Source organism: Castor canadensis, chromosome 1 (assembly GCF_047511655.1).
Source record: "Castor canadensis chromosome 1, mCasCan1.hap1v2, whole genome shotgun sequence".
NCBI lineage: Eukaryota > Metazoa > Chordata > Mammalia > Rodentia > Castoridae > Castor > Castor canadensis.
This window is the reverse complement of record NC_133386.1, coordinates 114,238,950-114,260,557: the sequence shown is the minus strand read 5'-3', so window position 1 is coordinate 114,260,557 and position 21,608 is coordinate 114,238,950. Positions and strand designations below refer to the sequence as shown.

At 36.8% G+C, this 21,608-nt stretch overlaps 1 pseudogene; it reads left to right on the top strand.

Annotated features, from left to right (window-relative positions):
• LOC109679000 (deuterosome assembly protein 1-like) overlaps window positions 1-21,608 on the top strand; it is a 72,193-nt pseudogene that overhangs the window by 32,815 nt on the left and 17,770 nt on the right.

Genomic DNA, 21,608 nt, shown 5'->3' with positions numbered 1-21,608 from the left:
CTCTCAGGCTTCATATACTGACACTCCTATTGGCAAGCTGGTGTGGGGGTTCCGAAGGTATAACCAGAACCTAGACAACATCAGGAACCAGCTGCCAGACAAGGTCACCCTGCCCTTCACTTCGTTTCCTGACCCAAGTCCGCCAAGATTTCTGCAAATATTCTGGGCTTTTATGCCCTCCTGAAAAAGCTCTGGGGTGTCCTAGGCTCAGGAAAGTCCACGCTGCTCCCTTTTAGTTTTCCTTACTCATGCATATTTTAATGTGCTAAATAGTTTATTAATGTTCCTACATATATGCTAACAAAATTAAACCCAACTATTCATGGAAGTCAATATGATTATGAAATTTTTCCACTGGTGTTTATACTAAAGGTGAAAAAACAACAGTATCATTTGCCTAATGATTACAACTTTTCTTTAACTCACTTGCTCTCTACTGGGGTGATTTTGCCCTTCAGGTGACATTTGGGCATGCCTGGATATATTTCTGGTCGTTACAACAAGGGGAAGGGGCTGCTAGCATCAACGGGGATGCTACAGTGCACAAGACAGCCCCACAACAAGGAACGCCCCTTGTTAAAGAAGGGTGCAAACCCTTCTTTAAATTTTGAATTATGTTATTTTTCTTAAATTCTTTACCAGTCATTCTCTAGCTCTTCTTTGTGATCTTTTCCATAGTTAATGATAAGTCTTAATATGACTAATTTTTACATTAATTTCTGTGAGGTTTACCAAAATTATGTTTTAGAAACTTACGTTTATTTTAAAATAAGTTATCCTTGGATCTAGGGACACTAAACAAAAATTTTCCATTTTATATTTTTCAGAAGAATCACATGTGTTAAGAACAGACCAAATTATTCCGGACCATGCTTGGCAAAAAAAAAAATTGTCTTTTGCCTTAATGAAAAGTAATTTGTTAAAAAAAAAATCAGCTAGGCACAGTGGCTCACACCTGCAATCCCAGCTACTCAGGAGGTGGAGACTGGGAGGATTGTGGTTCAAGACCAGCCCCAGCAAAAAGTTCATGTGACCCATCTCAATCAATAAAAGAAGCTGGGTGGGGGGTGAGCCTGTTGTCCCAACTATACAGGAAGCATAAATAGGAGACCTGGGCATAAATGCCTATTAAAAAGCAAAAAGGGCTTGGGGCATGGCTCAGGTGGTAGAGCTCGTACCTGACAAGCACAAGGTCTTGAGTTCAAACCTCAGTAACATAAAAAAAAATTAAGATTTCTACTTTCAGGGAAAATACTAAGTATCTTTGATGTACTTGGGAGAAGTGCTGAAAATAATGCTTTCAATTAGTCTTTTCCTTGTTTTATTTCCAAATTTTACTTACATTTCATCCTTTTGCTTTAGAGTTAAAAACTGGGTGAGAAGATGTCAATTATTTATATTTGTTAATTTGAAGATTTAAAACCATTGGTCCTTTCAGATCAGTAGGCACACTTTTAACTAAACACATGGACATTAAACTTGTTTTACAAAATTTATATTTTGCCAAATGGGGATAATTAGAAGTAAATAATACTTAACCAGAATATGTATTTGGAATGAATTTTATCTTCTCTCTTTTGCTAAATGGTCATACGACAGAATATTCTACTTCTTGCACATAAATGCAGAAAGAAGATGATTTCGGTTTGAATTGCTGTCACGTATTGTGTAGAAAATTCTCTTTGGTTTGTCGCACATTGTAACGCTAGATGCATTTGAATTTTTACATAAGTCCCCTTTTCTCATTTGTCTTTGTACAACCTTGAAATGTGCCAGTAAGCATATTCGTTCCATTGCATATATTTATTTACTATGGTACACTTCACTCACGGATTTAAATGTGCAGTATTCCCCATTAGAGGTTAATGACAAAAATGAATTATTCTGCATTTTTCCCAAGTATCTATGCCAGAAGAGTTAACCTTTTTTTGTGTGTTTGTTTGTTGATGTTTCATTAAGAAAAATATAATTTGAGCTACAAATACAATTTAATTTTTTCTAAAAGCCACATTAAAAGAAGTAGAGAATTTATTATATTCAATCCAATCTATATCAAAAATATTATTTCAACTGTAATCAATATATAAAATTATTAATGAGCTACTTTTCATTTTGTACTAGGTCTTCAGAAACTGGGGTACACTGTACACATACAACATATCTAAGTGTTGATGCTAAGTATTCATTGGAAATTCCTGATTTATGTGTATATCTCATAGAATATTGCTGTTGAAAATGGATTGACATACTTACATTGTTCCAGACAAACTTGAAATTGTCCCAACAAAGAGTCCCATTCCTGACATGTGACACACTGACAATTAACAGACTTGACTTCCATGGGAAGCCATGCAGACTCCAAAACTGTCTCAGTTTAAAAACCCATCAATTCTTATGTCAACTCAGTCCTATTATTTGAACTCAAAGTCTAAAAAGTAATTCTAAATTTATCAGTATCAACAAATCCTTCGAAATTTTCCTCTACTTTTTCAGCCAATTTACATAAAGATGTCAATTGCGATTAATATCTTTGCATATTCATTCATCTGTCAAATCATTATTATTAACATATATTATTATGCCTATACAGCTAAGTCCACTAAACAGCTTTTTAAAATAACATGGATGGATATTATTTTCTAGTAACAGTAAGCACAGAGACTCTGTCATCATCACTGCAGAGTTTCAGCCACCTCTAGCCTGTGGTGATGCTACATTTCATTGGCCTGGAACTCTAGCACCTCCCTTCCCCAAGTAAAGGTAGGCCCACATCTGGACACACAGCCTCCTCTCCGATGGTCATGTTCCACAGTAGCAAGCTTGCATAGCAGGAGCCCTGGTTGTGACAAATGAAGTTAAAATGCATAATCTATTGCTTCATACCTTTTTTACACTTGAAATTTTAACTCAGCTCAAAAAAGAAACTACTTATTAAACAAGTTTCTTGCATGAGCATTTTGAGTCTTCCTGTGCTTATTTCCAAGTCAGCCAGGAACTTCTAGGGAGAAAGAACTGTCACTAGACTCTTCACTGAACCCAGGCATCTATGTCTCTTGGAAAACAACATATTTTTAGGGTTTCATTTTAAAAAATTATCTGAGAACCCGTTATTTCCTAAACTGTTTACATCATTCACTATTCTTGTGTGCTTTATGAAGTTCTGGATAAGAATTAACAAGTTAGAAGAAATGCTTCTACATAAAATCTTATAAATTAATTTTATAGCAGCATTATCCATAATAACCCCAAGTGGAAACAACACAAGTGTCCATTAGCAGATCAATAGATAAAATGTGCTATATCTAAGTAATGGAATATTGCTCAGCCTTAAACTGATGTGTGCTACAACATAGATGACCCTTAAAAACATGCTAGGTAAAGGAAGCCAGTCACAGTATATGTATTGGTATGATACCATTTCTGTTATCCTAGAGAACAGCCAAAGACTGCTGCAGAAAATCACTCAGCACAGCTGGGGATGTAAGCCCAGTGGTGCCTGCTTAGCATGTACAAGGCCCTGGGTCGAGTCCCAGCACTGCAGGAAAAGAAAAAACTCAGCAGGCTGTGGTCATGAACCTGAAATGCATATTCAGTATTGTTCAGCAAATTTTACTTCCACTTGTCTAACTGTTCCATTCTGATTGTAAACCATTTCAAATCTCCTTTACTCTCAAAACTACTCCCATTTCTAACCCCCACCTTCCTTCTGCAGTTATCAAATGATGTTATCTTATTCTTCACACAAATAGAAATCTAATAGATAGCCAGTCTTTTAATCTCCTCATATTCCAAATGCATAAACTTACCTATAGTCCATTTTCCTTCTTTCCTGTTGCAAAAGAGGATGGATTCTTTTTTGCTTTATGCAATTCTTACACTTGTGCTTTGGGGCTCATCCTACCCACTTTCTCAGAAATGTGACACCACTGCTGTTAACTCGTTCTCTCCTAACCAAATCTTTTCCAATAGCTACTGGACTTTCTCAAGCATCTCCTCTTAGCAGTACTAAACATTGGCCCACAGGACTGCTGGTATTTGTAGTTACTGACTGAAGTATGGCTGCCCTTGCACAAGAGGGAAGTCTTGGATAATAATTCACTTTGTTTGCCAACTTTGCCATTAAGTTAATGGCTTTTGCCATTGGATTATTATCTTTCTTAACCTGAAAGTACTTGTGTTGATTCAAATTGGATGGATTGCATTTTATTTGAACTTTTATGTTTCATTCTTTCAATTTTATGTGCAATGTGACATGTTTATGTTATGATTTGATTACTTGTTGTCTTTCTCCCTACATATAAGCTCACTGAGGACAGTTCTGTGTCTGCATCCCCAGAACACATAACAAGAGCGCCATAAATACTTGTTGTATAAATGAGTGGTGGAATGGAATTCTGTAAGACAGAGCAAGCAAAGGACTGACTATTGTTGTTTTAAGTAGGCTAGTTTATACATGTTAAATATTTTAAAGGTATTGCACATGATGATATAAAAATGAGCATTAGAAATTTTCAATGTTTTATGCAGGCCATGGAAGCTGGACTCTCCGAGGTGAAAAATGAGTTACAGTCACGTGATGATCTCTTGAGAATTATAGAAACGGAGCGATTGCAGTTACACAGAGAATTATTGAAAATAGGAGAGTGCCAGAATGCCGAAGAAAATAAGAAAAGGTACAGTTATTGAGTTTGACAGCCTAATGACAACAATGCAAAATGTTGCATTTGTATGCTTTTAAGAGTTTTATAATTGAAACTAGAATAAGTTCATTTTTTAATTACCATGTTGCTAACTAGTGGGATGTTAAATATTAAAATTAAATTTTCATATGTGCAATTATTTTTATTCATTAATTACTTTAATTGTCACAAAGTAATTGCATGTGTTTGTGGAGTACAGTACAACATTTGAGCATGTGTACATTGTGTGCTAATCAGGTAAGGGAATGATTGTTCCTCTTCTATTAGTCCTTAGATACCAGTGTTTGACTTAAGGATATCTTGCAGTAATGACATTTTTTTTTTTTTAGTAGTGTGGTGACAGTTTGGGGGAGGAAAGGATGAGGAGGTGAACACATGGAAAAGAGTGGATGAGAAGGGGCAGAAAGACTAGTTGGGAGGGAGAACAATGGATTGTAGTATGGGAGAAGGATGGAAAGTGAAGAGGGTAAGAATAGGGATAAGAGATTAGTGAGGATAAAGTTAATAATACAGGGTAAAAAAAGGAAAAAGTAGAAAAACAATAAAAAAAACATGAGGTCCAGGAACCACAAAAAGTTCGGTCTATGGGTAAAAGTTCTGGAGTTATTCCTTAGGTGTCCAATCCTGTTACTGGTATACAGCCAGAAGCTCTGATGTGGTCTCACCAGGTGACTGGCTTATGAGTGGTATTTGGTCCTTCTGTCCACAAGATTAGTTGGAATTGTGAGGTGAGGTGAGGTGTGCAGTTCATGCAGGGTGGTCAAAGCTGTTGTTTTCACCAGGTGACAGCTGGGTTGCCCTTCAGCTGCAGCTCTGTTTGGTCAGCTCCTCCCCTAGCAAGGTGAGGCAATTCACTTTTGAATGGTGCCCTCTGTCCCAGAGATCAGCTCCAGGATCCACCTCCTGCCCTGCTTTGGGAAGATGGCCTGTTGTCCCACCCCCGCTCTCAGCCTTTGCGCTTTCCCTGATCTCTGCTGAGTGCCAGCAGCTCCTCTGGGAAGTTGGCTTGTCGCCTCACCCCCACTCTCAACCTTTGCTGCTCTATGTGCATGTCACTGAGAGTTCGGCTTCTTGCCCCACCCCCATTCTCTAGGTCATGCTCAGCATTCCACTCCCACCTCTGTTGTCATTGTTAGATTAAAGTTCACTGTTTATGTTTATCAGTTTTTCTGGGGGAAGGGAGCATTCAGTCTGCCCAGGGGCTGTGCTGCATTATTTTCCCCAGGGATGGCAGTGGGTAGGGGAGTTACACGTGGTGCATGATGCTCACCTGTCTTCTGCCATTTCATGCAGGCAGCTTTGGAGTTAGCTGGCAGACAGAAATGGTGGCGTGGCATAGGGAGGCTCTCCATGAGCTAGGGGTCTAGGATGTCACAGAGTTTGATTCTGATTGATGCTTTGTCTTCTGCTTGTCGGGAGAAGAAAAAAAAAGAGAAGCGGCCAGGGGCTTTTTTTCCCCTGGGTCAGAGGCCAGACACAACTTGCTGGCTGAGCTAGGCAGGATATTCACAGCTGTTAGGTGCAATTAAAGGCTGACTTAAGGGTCAGTCTTTGAATTTTATCTGCACCTAATGTGATAGTGGTTATTATTTTGGCTAGGAGCAATCATCATTACCCAAGTATATTTCCAGTGTCTCAAGGAGGTTTCTGGTATCACAGAGCGTAGGAGTTCTGATTCCCCTACCTTAGCCACCATTTTGGATCCCTCTAAAATTAAATTCAAATTAGTGGTTATTTTATCTTCAAAATCGATTCAATCTTTCCTTACATAGCAAGTTATATCATGTTCTGATTTACAGATATATCTGACACACTGAGTGAGAAATTTTCTTAGAACTTCTTTAGAATATCACATACTTGGCTAATATAAACTCTTTACTCTGCCTATTTGCCACCATGTATTTAATTTCTTTATTTTGGTCTCCATACTGCATCTTCCTCATTTGGAGGATATCTCTCAGTCCTAATATTCTGAGATGGGTTGAAACGGAATATGTTTTAACTTCCAGCCTCTGTTGGATTTTATACTTCTCACCCCCCAGCTTTTCCCCTTCTGGTTTCAGATCCTTTTAGTTTGTTCTTGTGTGAATGCTATTGCATGTGCTTTGTTGCTCTAATTTCTTGTATTTGGACTGTGCTTCTTCGTGGTCATGTGAAGGTGAAGCAGTCCAGACTGCTGAGAGCAGATGCAACAGCAGTTTTAGAGAGTGGTGCGGTGGTGATTCCAGAGCATTGTAATGTGGCAAAGTTTCAGAACCTTTCTCCATAACGTTGAATTTTGTTAGTATTTTCTCAGTTATAGAAGCAGTTTGATCTTCTATGTTTTGCATTATTAAAATAATTCCAACATACTTTTCCTATATGAAAGATTGTACTTTCTTTATATATCCCTATTAGCATGACTACTGTTTTCTTAGCCCTCGTCCACATTGGGATTTGCAGTTTTTTCCCTTCATTCACTGAATGTTGAAAGATTATGAGGAGGCTTTCAACCTTCAACTCTGCATTGCTATCTCTGAAATTGCTTAGGAAGAATTGAAAAATAGGGAACTTCATTTTTCATTTTTTTCCAAATCATAGCAAATAATCAAAATTTGAGACTAATTCTGAAATGATGGTTTAGAATATTGGCTAAAATGGAAAATACTCCTACTAAGTAGGAGATAAAGGGAAACTGAAAAACTATAGGGGAATGTGTACTATTTTCACACATAAACAAAGGGGAAAAAATAATATGCATTAAGTGCTAACAATGGGGTTTCCTGGATGATAGCAATATAACATTTACATTATACTCTGATATGTTTTCTTGTCTAACCTTAACATACGTACACATGTATGTTGTGTATGTGAAAATCAGAGAAAAGCAAACTAGCCTAGACTGCTGTACCTCAGAAATACCATTATCAGTTTATCTTTTGAGATTCTTTATTTTCAATCTTTAAATTAGTTATTTCTCTATCATTACTCATATTTTAGTTTGTTGTTTTATTTGTGCAATGTATGTTTTCAGCATTTATAACCTTTTAAAAAATTCTTTGGAAATCAAAAATTGTACTCAATTACAAGTGATTATATACTCAACACCAGACGCCACAATAATAAAGAAGCCTAACTTCTGATAAAAAGAATGCTTCTTTCCCCACCTGGTTATCTTTATCTTTGTATTTTAATGATTTTTATTTTATTGATTTGCCTTATAGGGAAACAAATATTGCCTACATATACTACTAAAACTTCCTGTGGAAATTACCTTTTTTATACTAGTTTATGCTTCTTGACCACTCATTTATTAAACAGTTGCAATGCTGTTTAATAAATGAGTGGCCAAAGAATAACTTGCATTTGCGCTCTCTCTGGGTGGACTGTGAGGTGTAATCATTTTTGAGCATTTTATTGTAGTAGCTGTTCCCCCTTGGACTTCTCATGACATAGTTACTTCAACAGTGCATTATCAAGTTGGATGTGTTTCTTTTTTTAAAAGAATGGGTTCCCAAGCTATTTATTATAGGAATCAGTCTCTTTTTTGCATTATTAAGATAATTCAACATATTTTTCCTATATGAAAGATTGTACTTTCTTTATATGTCTGCATTAGCACAATTACTATTTTCTTGGCCCCTGTCCACATTGGGATTTAGCAGTTTTTCCCTTCACTCACTGAAATATATATATATGTAATCCCAGTATTCTGCCTGTTTTAATATATAATTGAAATTCCATATTAATTGCTACCTTTTACCCCATTAAAACTACTTTCACTCAATTAAAGATGTAAATGCTTACGCGATATGAATGTATTAAGGGTTTACAATTTCTGTAACTAGAAATGTTTCTAATGAAGTAATGATTTATTTCTGCATAGATAATAATTTCCACAATGCTCTAAATTAGCATCATAATCATAACCATCAAGTTAAGCTTAATTTTTGCTTGCTATTTCATTTTTCATCTGTAGACTCGAATCATCTTATCCACCTTCTATTAAAGAACCAGAAAAGAAAAGGAAAGATCTATTTTCAGTAGTCCCAGATCAACCAAATCATGAAAAAGAATTAAACAAGGTATGGAAAATAATGAGCTCCATTCTGCCAGGTAGATCTGAAATCTTTGCGTGAAGTGGGGAAAAAAATCTTTCTGCTCTCCCTTCTTTTTCCTTCCATATTTTCTCCTAAGACAATAATCTACCAAGCTCATAATTCTGACATTGTTCTGTGTGAACACAAACATTGGGTTATCATTCTGCCAGTTGGAAGAGTGCACATCAAATGTGGAAGGTCTGGCTTTGAGAGAGATGGCTTATAGCAAGAAGGTTGGTAGCCCACATGTGTAAGCTTGGGGAAGCTGCCTGTGCACATTGCTCAGGATCCCTGTTTCTAGGATATGGTGATTAATACCCACTTCAATACCATAAGGTCATGATGAAAATGGAAGAGCCCTTAATAACTGTTGACTGCACTGCACTTACCATGGCTAGGAGCTGTTTGAAAGATTTAACAAATCCCAATTCATTTATTCCTCAGCCACCTCATAATGTGGGTCCTAAAGTTACTCTCTTTTTACACTTGAAGAAATTAAGATGCAGAGATGTTAATTATTTTCCCCCAAAATTGTGCAGCTAATAAGTGGCAGAGGTTAGATTTGAACCTAGGCCATCTGTCTCCAGAGTGTCTGCTCTTGCCTTAAGTTGAAATTCATGAGATAATAAGGTAAGGTGCTTCAAGAGGGCCTAGCTCAGAAGAAGTGCTTAGTAAGTGTTGGCTGTTAATGTTTTTTGTCACACCCTCGTTTCTCAAAGAGCACTTGACACTGTGCCAAGGACTAGGCCAGGAGTTAGGAAGCAAGATGAGGGAGGACTAGGCATTATTCTTAGAGGCCTTGTGGTTCTCTCCTCTCCTACAAAAAGTTATTCTCTTCTCCTTCTAGTAGTGTCTTTCCTTCCATGAATTATCATAACTGCCATCTACCTGTCTGCTCTTTAGGCTTGAGGATCAGACAGACTATTCAATGCTATAAACTCTAAACAGTTGTTAAAACTTAAAGTGGGTCTGCTTGGAATTATTACCTTGTGCTCTACACAGTGCTTGTAACACAGTAAATGAAAATAAATATTTGGAGGATGAATTCAATAATATTAAGGATAGGTTCTTCCATAATTGCATAAGGTCATTAATTCAGTTTTGTTTGTATTAATTCCACCAATATTTATTGAGCCTCTAGTAGAGCTAAGTATCTTGCTGATTTCTGTAGGAAATACAGTGATGTCAAAGACAGATCCTGTCCGATAAAGAACTGACTGTCAGAGACTAATATGGAAAAACTACAGAACAATGCTGTTGTTTCATGAGTTAAGTATAAAATTTAATGGTCATTTTCCTTATGTATTGAACACTTTAATACCACATAATTCCATGAAACTGATTTTACTGATTTTAAAAATACAGCTTCAAAAAACTGTACCATACTGATGTCACCAATGAATGCATGGTAAAGGATTGATTAAAGCCACATATAGTTATACCCTTCTTATCCTTGTAAATTTTGTAGAGTAATAAAACCTTGAGTAATATAAAGAATCTACTGATTTTATACAAGTTGGCGTGGAGGGAGGGAGTACAGGTACAAACCTCTTTATAGGCTCTTGGAGACCACTGCGCAGTGCAGTGCAGTGCAGAAAAGATTACAAATGACTCCATGTAAATAGCTATAGCTTCCAGGAAGTGTTTGTGGAGAGCATTTTCATCCCATTGCAATAAAACCAACAAGAGCCATGTATTATGAATCTTGCCAGCGTTTTCTCTTTTTCAGTAGAAAGCTATTTTTAGTCATCTATTTTTGTGATAAAATTCACATTATTAATGAAGGCAAAAGTCATTTGAAGCTCAGGTAAATTAATCTAATTTAGAAACAAGCTTTGTAGTATAGCATGTTATATTAATATATAGCCAATTACAAAAATAGAGAAATAGTTCAGTCCTTTTCATAATAGTGTATTAATTTTTTAACAAAATGTTAAAGCTCCACTTTTAAGAGGAGCACATTAAACTATACCACAGGGATGCAGCCAGCAAAATCTACACCAGGACAGACCACAGAACAATGCTATCATTTCATCAGATGAGTCAAAAGGAAAGAATGGAGACAGGAAAAATTAGAGGAGACCTGCAGCATCATTGCGGGGTTGGCATGCTTGTGTTCCAGCCTCCTAGTCCCTCCTCTACTTTCAGGAGCCAGATAAGTTAGGCCCACCCAGTTTTCTTTCCTTTGAGTCTCCTTACCCCCATGCCATATTTGATAAATGGCAGGGTTGAGAAAATGTGATTGCTGTAGTCAAGACCATGTAATTTCTAGGACTGTGCCCAACTTTGAAATTTTAGAAATGTTATAAAGAACTTTCTTATTATCTCTTATGTTTTCTCTGCAACAAAATCGGAAAAGAGGAGGGCAGAACAGGTTCTGCCTGGAAGCGGACACTGGGGGGAGGTGGCACAAAGAATATACACACATGTAAGTAAATATAAAACTGAGCTCTTTTGGGGAGAAACAAAAAAAGAATAGAAGCAGATAAGCTTGGTGAAGGACCGGATTTGCCTCTGGATATATATACTTTCCATGTTAAGGTCATCCTCCTCTACATGTTTTCCTTGAAACCCAGCTTGTTCTAATGTGTCAGCCACCTTCCAGGTCCTATCCATAAGATACCGCAAAACAAATGGGCAAGGTCACAGGTCCCAGAAACCAATTTCCTTTACCAGGAATGTGACTGAAAATTTATGCACTTTAGTGTTTTAATCTGCAAAACAGAGAGGAGATTGTGGGGTTTGCATGAAACAATGTGAGTAAAGTACTTAGAACACACCTACACACATGTACACACATATACATGGAGGCTTTAAAAAGATAGCATGAGCCAGTCTCAATGGGTAGACCATATTTAGGTCCTATTCAATTAAACAAACTTAAATAACGTTCATTACATTTTAAAATTTGATTTCTACCTTGATGTTTGATGATATGAAGCAATCAATAATGCTTAAAGACATTGTAATGGTATTCTGGCTATGTTAGGAGAGAAGAGAGAAAAGGGAACCCTTATTCTTTTAGAGGTATACACTGAATGATTAAATGTAAAATGAAAAACTCCTCATTTTTCATCTTATAAGCTCTTGAGGTAAATTTATATAAATCTCTGTGAAAGTGCTACCAGTGGGGTTCTCAGATGACCCTAGTGGAGAAGATCTCAGGTCCTGTGTCTAGGACAAAGCATTGAACAGAAACACAGACTGCAAGCAGTAGTACAGTTTTATTGAAAGAAAAAGGAAAGTATAGACAGAAGGAAACACAACAAGAAAGAGCAATGGGCTCTGGCCAGATGGCACAGAAGCCCCAGTCTTTGTTCAAAGGACAATTTATAGGGTATAAGGGCAAAAGGCAGGAAAAATCTGGGCAGGAGGCCTAGGGTGATTGACAGGTGTGATTGACAGGAGGATGTTGTATAACTTACTTTTGACTGCACATGGCCCTACCCACAGTAAATCCTGTTATAATCACATGTAGGAGATACAGTCCAAGGTATGAAGTTTTAAGGAGGGGGTGTCCTTGAAGGTCATCAGAGGACAGGGTCCCCCAGCCTTGGCACATATACTAGTTCTGGGACTTTCCCTTCTACACAAACTCTTCTTTTATCATAATGTAGGGGACTTGGGCATATCCTAGGTGGGACTTTCATGACATTTTATCTGGTCAGTTTCTACCCCCTCTTGGCCAAACTGTACTCTCCTGCCTCACATAGCCTCTACTTAATCTCTCTGGCTTTATTTCTCTTAACACAGTTGACGCAGCCCTCCATCCTCCTGTGAATTCACCAAGGTTGACTCGTCCTCTCACCCCCATGTCCTCACTGCATTCTTTGCCTGGGACCCTGTCTCTAACTCATCTTCTGACTGGCTTCCATTTACCCTTCAGTATTTGTCTGATGGTCTCTCCCCTGAAAACCCTATCCAGACACCCCTACCCAGGCTGGGTTAAGCACACTCCACTGCTTACTGTGAACATTGATCACTGAATGCCTTGTGCAGTAATCGTCTATTTTTCTTTTTCCTCCAAAGGACTCTGATTTTTTTTTTGAGATTAGTGATTTGTATTTTATCTCTGAATCTCAATAATTAGGAACTGTGAGTGGTTTCTAGAAAGATGCTAGGAGGCAGAACCAAGATTTCAGTAGTAGGAATGGGCCACAGGTGAGATTTAAGAAAGGTTGAGGTGAATGGATACTGCCTGACTGGATTTGGAAGGAAAAGGGTGGACAGCAGTTCAAAATGATGCAGAGATTCCAACCATAGAAAGCTTAGCCACAAGTGAAATATGTGTGCTCCACAGGCTTATGGGGAGGAGATGATGCATTTTCCTGGACACAGTAAGCTTAAAGTTTATTATAATGTGATTTTCAAAACACAGTATTTAGTCACAACAGTGCAGAATAATTAGTATTAAAAAATTCTGAATTTAAAGCCAAGATCCCTAGGTTCTGGTACCAGCTCTGCCAGTTATTAGCTTTCAACAAATTGCTTAACCTATTTAGGCCAATTTTTTACTCCATGAAAAGTGCTTCATAGTCTAGGCATGGTGGCACATGCCTGTAATCTCAGCTACTAAGGCAACTGAGGCAGGAGAATGGTGAGATCAAGGCCAGCCTGGACTACAAAGAGCTCCAGCTCAAAAAGCAACAACCAGAAAGTGCCTGGTAGTACTTTCTCCACCTTCCAGTCAAAGTAGTATCAATAATAAGTGATGTTTTGTATACAATAGGAGATATGAGAAATAAAATTTTGGAATTGGAAGGAAGATGTAGATGAATCACATGAGCACCTGTTTGGAATTTAGCATTGATCAGACCAGAGGGTACAGTGGGGCCTGACAAAGTCTTTAAGAGAGGACATGAACATGGCTAATAAAATCTTTAAGCTGCTCTGTAAATGAAGGGCTTTGTCCATGTTTCCTGGTCTCTTGTTGCTGCAGATAAGGAATCAGCTCTGTCAGGAGGAAGAGCAACGCAACTCTGAACAGGAGCAGATGAGGAGTGAGATCTCTGACCTAACACAGGCACTTCATCAGAAGGAGATCACCATAGCAACCATCATGAAGAAAGCTGCCCTCCTTGAAAGACAGTTAAAGATGGAATTAGAAATAAAAGAATAAATGTTAGCAAAGCAACAGGTACGCAAGCAAGAAAGCTCCTTTCCAGGGCCCAGCATGCTCTGCACCCTGGGAGCCTTCACTAGTCACTGATGAAACTTTGCATTGCTTTGTGTTGTTTCTGAGACTGCACGTCACAGAAATGCTCTTGATGTCATAGAAGTGCTTTGTGGAGTCACGAAACCTTTGTATCATCGCATAAGAACTGAGGAGATAAGTGACAGAGGAGGAAAGTCATTGCATCTCATCCTCACATTTTCTCCTCACTGCAAACTGTGCTCAATCAGGTTTCTTCCTTAGTTGTTTTCTGTAGGTCCTTTCCACTAACATTTATTTTTAAATAACCTGTTCCTCTTTTTCTTAGCTATTTCCCATCTGGCATTTCATGTATTTATTTTAGGGTTTTAAAAAATGGATACTGTAACATGAAAATCTGTTCATGTTTATTAAACATTCACTCAACACACAGCATGATGCATGGAGAAAAACAGCAAATGTAACATTCTAATGTTAAAATACTGCAAGTATTTTCTATGTCATTCCTTCCTTCCCTTTCCTATTTTTTAAAAGTCCTTGAAGCTCTTACTTGTACTCAAATCAGTAGCTTGCTGTCAATAGAGAGCACAAGATTTATCTGCCTTTTTACCCCAAACCTAAATATTTTCAGAACACAAAACATTTATTGAAAAAATTTCAGTAACTTTTTAAGCATATGAGAATCACTTCATAAATAATGCAACTGTTAAACCTTGTGTATTATGAAAACAGGAAAGATTCAGCCTTCTGCCAATCATAAGCCTTAAAACTGTGATTAGCTTGTAAATACATAGGAAAACAGCCCAAGGAGAAAAACAACCTTGGTTGAACTTGTATCTAGAAGGATATTTTACAGGTGGTAACAGTGGTCAGGGTAGTTAGATTATCAATGATTCTTATTTTCACTTTCATATTCTTATATATTTTATAATTTACAAAAATAAATCTTTTTAAGGCAAAAGTTTTATATAGAAGTAAGCCCGAGATAAATTAAAGGACAGGTTTGGCATGGCGGTACGTGGCTGTAATCCCAGTACTTGGGAGGCTGAGGCAGGAGGATTGTGATTTCAAGGGCAGCCCGTGCTGCGTAGCAAGAGCCTGTCTTAAAAAACCAAATAAGTAAGTAAATCCACAAACAATAAGCAAAAGGACAGATACTATATCCAAGTACTGTTAAGTAGAAGAAATCAGAGAAAGAAATAATGTAGAAGACACAATGAAGAAGTCACAAACAAAGAAGGAAATTTGTCAGGAATAACAGAAAGAACAGCATTAAACATGAAAATCAGACATTACATATTGTAAAAATTAATTAGGTATTGAAGAAATTTAATGGATAGTATTACTTCAAGCATGTTCTTTAAATTGTGATTTTTCTAGTGACTATTCACATACAATAGAAAGCAGAAATGAGAAATGTAATTTGGGAATTGGAAGGAAAAAAAGCAAATGAATTATTATTATAATTATCTGCTTTTAATTTAGCATTCATCATAAGTGGAGGGTGCAGCAGCATTTACCAAAGACAGGAGAGCTGAATAGAGTACCCAACTGATAAAAGTAAAGAGATGTGTTTCCTTTCACTACAACTAGAAAATATTTGCATTAAAAAGATAAAATTAATTTTAATAGACTCATGAGTTTTCATTATGAATTTCCATCTCCCTTTTATCTTCTAATCTTTCAGGTCTCAGATATGAGATATAAAGCTGTCAGAACAGAAAACACGCATCTAAAAGGAATGATGGGAGATTTAGACCCTGGACGGTACATGGTAATATGCTGAATTCATTCACTTAACTGAGCAAGGGACTACTTAATTGGTCAGGATTTCCCTAAACATTGTTTACTGAGCACTTGCCATATATCAGGCATGCAGGAGTTACAAACTATCTTGCACTCAGTTGAATTTACCTTTATCCTCAGGCTGGAGCATTTAATTTCTAGTTTTCTCCCTTCTTCTGTTTCTTGAATTGAGCTTAATTCTGATCACTTGCCAGACACATTCTTTCGTTGCTTTCAATCTTGCTGTTGCCTTGAAATCCTACCACATACGTGGTATATTTTACAACTTACACAGATTCTGTGCTTCTCATTCCCATTGTTTAATGTAACAGTTGATGGTTGATTTTTTTTCCCTTCATTGTTGTGCTCGTTGGAGATACATGTTGGCATTTACACTGGTTCTTAGGATGCATCAAATATATATGATATGTGTACACTATTTTTGCAACTACCCCCTCCTACCCTCTTTCCCCAACACCTTCCCCTCCCACTGGTGCCAGCCCTATGACAGTTGTTATGTATTGAATAATTGAAACATCAGCATTAATTTATCTTTTATTTGGTGTGAGAGAAAATCCTAAAATAATTTTTCTACTACTCAAGAAGTAGAGAAGATATGAGTGTTGTAATTCCTTCACCTGTAAAGTGAGAGCTGGATTGGATATTTTTCACAATCCTGTATTTCTGTGATATTATGTGCTTGTTCTCATAATAGCTTATCTTCTAGTATTGAGAGTAGAAGCATCTGGATACATTCTGCCTTCTTTTTGAGCACAGTTATAGATGTGATGGAGTACAAGTGGATAAAAAGGAAAACTTACGTGGTTTCCCATCTGCCATGAAAAAATCTGCCTGTTACCTAAGCCTTTTTATTTCTAAACACTGCACACACAAAAAGTTAAATCAGATCGTGACTCCATGAATGTTTTCTTTTATCATAAAATAGTATTTGTATTCTTTAAATTCCATCTGAGTGTTTTCATGTTCTAGGTTATCACAGCCTCCACTGAGCCTACTTCACTGATTCCTACAGACTTTGACTTTGCTCATTTATTATTTAAAGCGACATTTTTGTTTAAGATAGCTATTCAAGGGAGTTCATTATGAAATTTACATGTATATGTGTATTATAATCAAACTGGTTCATCCCCTCCATTTTTCTTTTCACCTTAGTCCCCTTATGGTTATTTCAAAAGGCTTAAAAATCCATTTTCATTCTTGTATAGAAAGTACATCAACCATTTCACCTTCTTTACCTCCTTCTTTTATTCTCCCTCTCCCATTACCGACCTCCGATTAGCATGACCTGTTTTTCATTCTTGTCCTTCATTGTTCAGTGGGACTTTTGCCTTGGTATTTTATACCACACCTGGCTTGTTCTTTTCTTCTTTTCACCCTCCCTTATTCTCTTCTAACAGTCCCACTTTTGGAAACATGTTCTGTATATATTTATTTGTATATATAATATTGCTTGTGTTTGTACTGAGACTGTATTATACATATGAGAGAAAACATGCAGTATTTGGCTTTCTGAAACTGAATAACTTCACTTAAGATGATGTTTTCCAATTCCATCTATTGACCTACAAATGACAAAACTTCATTCTTCTTTATGGCTGAATAAAATTCCATTGTATACAAATACCACATTTTCTTAATCCATTCATCAGTCATAGGTCATCTGGGTTATTTCTGTAGCTTGGCTATTGTGAATGATGTTTCAATTAACATGGGTGTGCAGGTGTCTTTATTTTAATGTGACTTACATTCCTTTGGGTATATCCCCAGGAGTTGAGTTAGTGGATCATATGGCAGCTCTATTTTTAGTTGTTTGAGGAGTCTCCATACTGTTTTCCACAATGGTTGTACTAATTTACATTCCCAACAACAGTGTGTGTATGAGGGTTCCTTTTTCCCCACATCCTCACCAACATTTGTTGTTTGTGTTCCTAATGCAGCCATTTTAACAGGAGTGAAGTGGAATCTTAAAGTGGTTTTTGATTTGCATTTCCTTTTTGGCCAGGAATGTTAATACTTTATGTGTTTGTTGACCATTTGGACTTCTTCCTGTTCAGTTCACTTGTCCATTTCTTCTCTGGGTCATTGATTTTTAGGAGTTTAGATTTTGAGCTCCTTGTGTATTCTGTTTAATTCGTTATCATACATATAGCTAAAAAAGATATTCTTCCATTCTGTGGGCTGTCTCTTCAATTTTGTGACCATTCTGTTTGTGTAGAAGCTTTTTAATTTTATGTAATTTGTCAATACTTTCTCTTGGTTGCCGAGCCATTTGAGTTTTATTTAGGGGGCTGTTGCCTATGCTATACATTCCAGTGTGTTCCCTGCTCTTTCCTGCACTAGCTTACAAGTTTTAAGTCCTATATTAAGATCCTTTATCCACTTTGAGTTGATACTTGTACAGGAAGAAAGACATGGATCTAGTTTCAGTTTTCTGCACACAGATACCAGTTTTCCTAGCAACATTTGTTTTTTTTGGAAAAGACAGCCTCTTTATTTTTTTTTTCATTTTTCTTTTATTATTCATATGTGCATACAAGGCTTGGTTTATTTCTCCCCCCTGCCCCCACCCCCTCCCTTACCACCCACTCCACCCCCTCCCGCTCCCCCCCTCAATACCCAGCAGAAACTATTTTGCCCTTATCTCTAATTTTGTTGTAGAGAGAGTATAAGCAATAATAGGAAGGAACAAGGGGTTTTGCTGGTTGAGATAAGGATAGCTATACAGGGCATTGACTCACATTGATTTCCTGTGCGTGGGTGTTACCTTCTAGGTTAATTCTTTTTAATCTAACCTTTTCTCTAGTTCCTGGTCTCCTTTTCCTATTGGCCTCAGTTGCTTTAAGGTATCTGCTTTAGTTTCTCTGCATTAAGGGCAACAAATGCTAGCTAGTTTTTTAGGTGTCTTACCTATCCTCACCCCTCCCTTGTGTGCTCTCGCTTTTATCATGTGCTCATAGTTCAATCCCATTGTTGTGTTTGCCCTTGATCTAATGTCCACATATGAGGGAGAACATACAATTTTTGGTCTTTTGAGCCAGGCTAACCTCACTCAGAATGATGTTCTCCAATTCCATCCATTTACCAGCGAATGATAACATTTTGTTCTTCTTCATGGCTGCATAAAATTCCATTGTGTATAGATACCACATTTTCTTAATCCATTCGTCAGTGCTGGGGCATCTTGGCTGTTTCCATAACTTGGCTATTGTGAATAGTGCCGCAATAAACATGGATGTGCAGGTGCCTCTGGAGTAACAGTCTTTTGGCCTAGCAACATTTGTTGAAGAGACTGTCTTTTTTCCTTTGTATGTTTGGGTACCTTTGTCAAAAGTCTGGTGGAGGTAGCTGCATGTATTCATATCTAGTCTTCCGTTCTGTTCCAGTAGTCTTCCTGTCTGTTTTTGTGACAGTACCATGTGTTTTTATTGCTATGGCTCTGTAGTATAGTTTGAAGTAAAGTATTGTGATACTTCCAGTGTTGCTGTTTTCGCTCAGTATTGCCTTGGCTATTCGCAGTCTTTTTTGCTTCCATATGAGCTTTAGGGTTGACTTTTCAATCTCTGTGATGAATGTCTTTGAAATTTTGATGAGTATTGCATTGAACATGTAGACTGCTTTTGGTGATACAGCCATTTTTATAATATTGATTCTGCTAACCCATGAGCATAGGAGAACTTTCCAACTACTGTAGTCTTCTTTGATTTCTTTCTACAATGGTTTTCGTTGTAGAGGTCTTCCACTTACTTTGTGAATTTTATTCCTAGGTTTTTTTTTTTTCTTAAGGCTATTGTAAATGGAATCATTTTCCAATATTCTTTCCTATATTCTTTCAGTAGAAAGGCTACTGATTTTTTAAAATTGATTTTGTATCCTGCTATTTTGTTGATGGTGCTTATGATATGTAGGAGTTTTTTGTGTATTGTAGTTATAAGATCATGTCATCTGCAAATAGGGATAGTCTGGCTTCTTCCTTTCCTATTTGCATTCCTTTTATTTCTTCTTCCTATCTTTTTACTCTGACTAAGAACTCCAAGACAGTGTTGAATAAGAGTGGAGAGACTAGACACCCTTGTCTCCTTCCTGACTGTAGAGGAAATTGTTTCAGTTTTTCCCATTTAGTATAATGTTGGCTATAGGCTCATTGTATTGTGTTGAGGTACATTCCTTCTATTACTCGTTTCATCACAGATTTTTTCATGAAAGAATATTGAATTTTGTTGAAGACTTTTTCTGCATCTATTGAGATAGTCATGTGGTTTTTGTCTTTGCTTCTGTTAATACGCTGTATTACATTTAATGATTTGTATATATTGGGCCATCCCTGCATCCCTAAAATGAAACTGACTTATGGTCCATAATCTTTTTGATATGTTGTTGAATTTGGTTTGCCAGTGTTTTGAGAGTTTTTGCATCTAAGTTCATTAAAGAGATTGGCCTATAATTCTGTCTTGTGTGTGTGTGTGTGTGTGTGTGTGTGTGTGCTTCTCTGGTTTGGGGATGGGTATAATACTAGCTTCATAGAATTATTTTGGCAGTGTTTCTTCCCTTTCTATTTCATGGAAAAGTTTGAGGAGTATTGATATTAGTTCTTCTTTAAAGGTCTGGTAGAATTCATCAGTGAATCCAATGGGATCTGGGCTTTTCTCTTTGGAGAGACTTTTAATTATTGCTTTAATCTCATTGCTTGTTATAGATCTGTTTAGGTGATTTTTATCCTCTTGATTCAATTTTGGTTGGTCACATGTGTCTAGAACTTTGTCCATTTTTCCTAGATTTTCCAATTTATTTGAATATAGGTTTTCAAAATAATCCCTGGGTTTCCTTGGTGTTTATTGTGGTTTCCTCTTTTTCTTTTCTAATTTTATTAATTTGGGTCTTTTTCCTCCTTATTTTAGTCAGGTTTGCCAGGAGTTCATCAATCTTACTTATCTTCTCAAAGAACTAACTTTTTGTTTTGTTGATTATTTGTATTTTTTTTTGTTCTCTCTTTCCTTGATTTGGTCCTTATTTTTATTATCTCTCTCTCCTGCTAGTTTTGGGTTTACCTTGTTCTTGTCTATGTGGAAGTCAGAGATGCAGCATTAGGTAATTTATTTGAGATCTTTCTATGTTTTTAACATACACATTCATGGCTATAACCTCTCCTTTAGCACCCATAGGTTCTGATAGGTTGTGCATTTCTTTTCCATTAAATTTCAAAAACTTTTCATGTCCTTCTTTATTTCTTCTTCTTCCTTCTTATTTTTCCCTTATCATGGAGCAACATGTTGTTCAGTCTCTCAGTGTTTGAATATTTTCTGCTGTTTCTTTTGCTATTGAGTTCTAGTTTTATTCTGTTGTAGCCAGACAGTATGCAGGGGTTTGTTTCAATTTTCTTATATTCTTTAAGACTTGCTTTGTGACCTAAAATATGATCTATTTTGGAGAAGGTTTCATTGGCTGCTGAAAAGAATGTATATTGTGCTGTTTCAGAATGGAATACTAAATAGACTTCTGTCAGGTCCATTTGATTTATGGTATCATTTAATTTTAAAGTTTCTTTGTTGATTCAATGACCTATCTATTGGTAATAGTGGAGTATTGAAGTCTCCCACTATCACTGTGTTGGTGTCTAATCTTTTCATTTATCTGGGTTTTTTTTAATAATTGCATTGCTTTCATTTGCTATTTCTTGAGATCCTTTTTGAATTCATTTAGTAGTTTCTGTGTCTTCTCAATATTTTTATCTGTATTCTCTTGGGATTCATTGAGTTGTTTTTGAAGGTTGTCTTTAAGCCCCTTAAACATTCTTGTTATTATTCTTCTGACCTCAGTGTCTCAAGATTTATCCCCTTAACTAGCCACTAAATCCTCTAATATATGATTATTAAC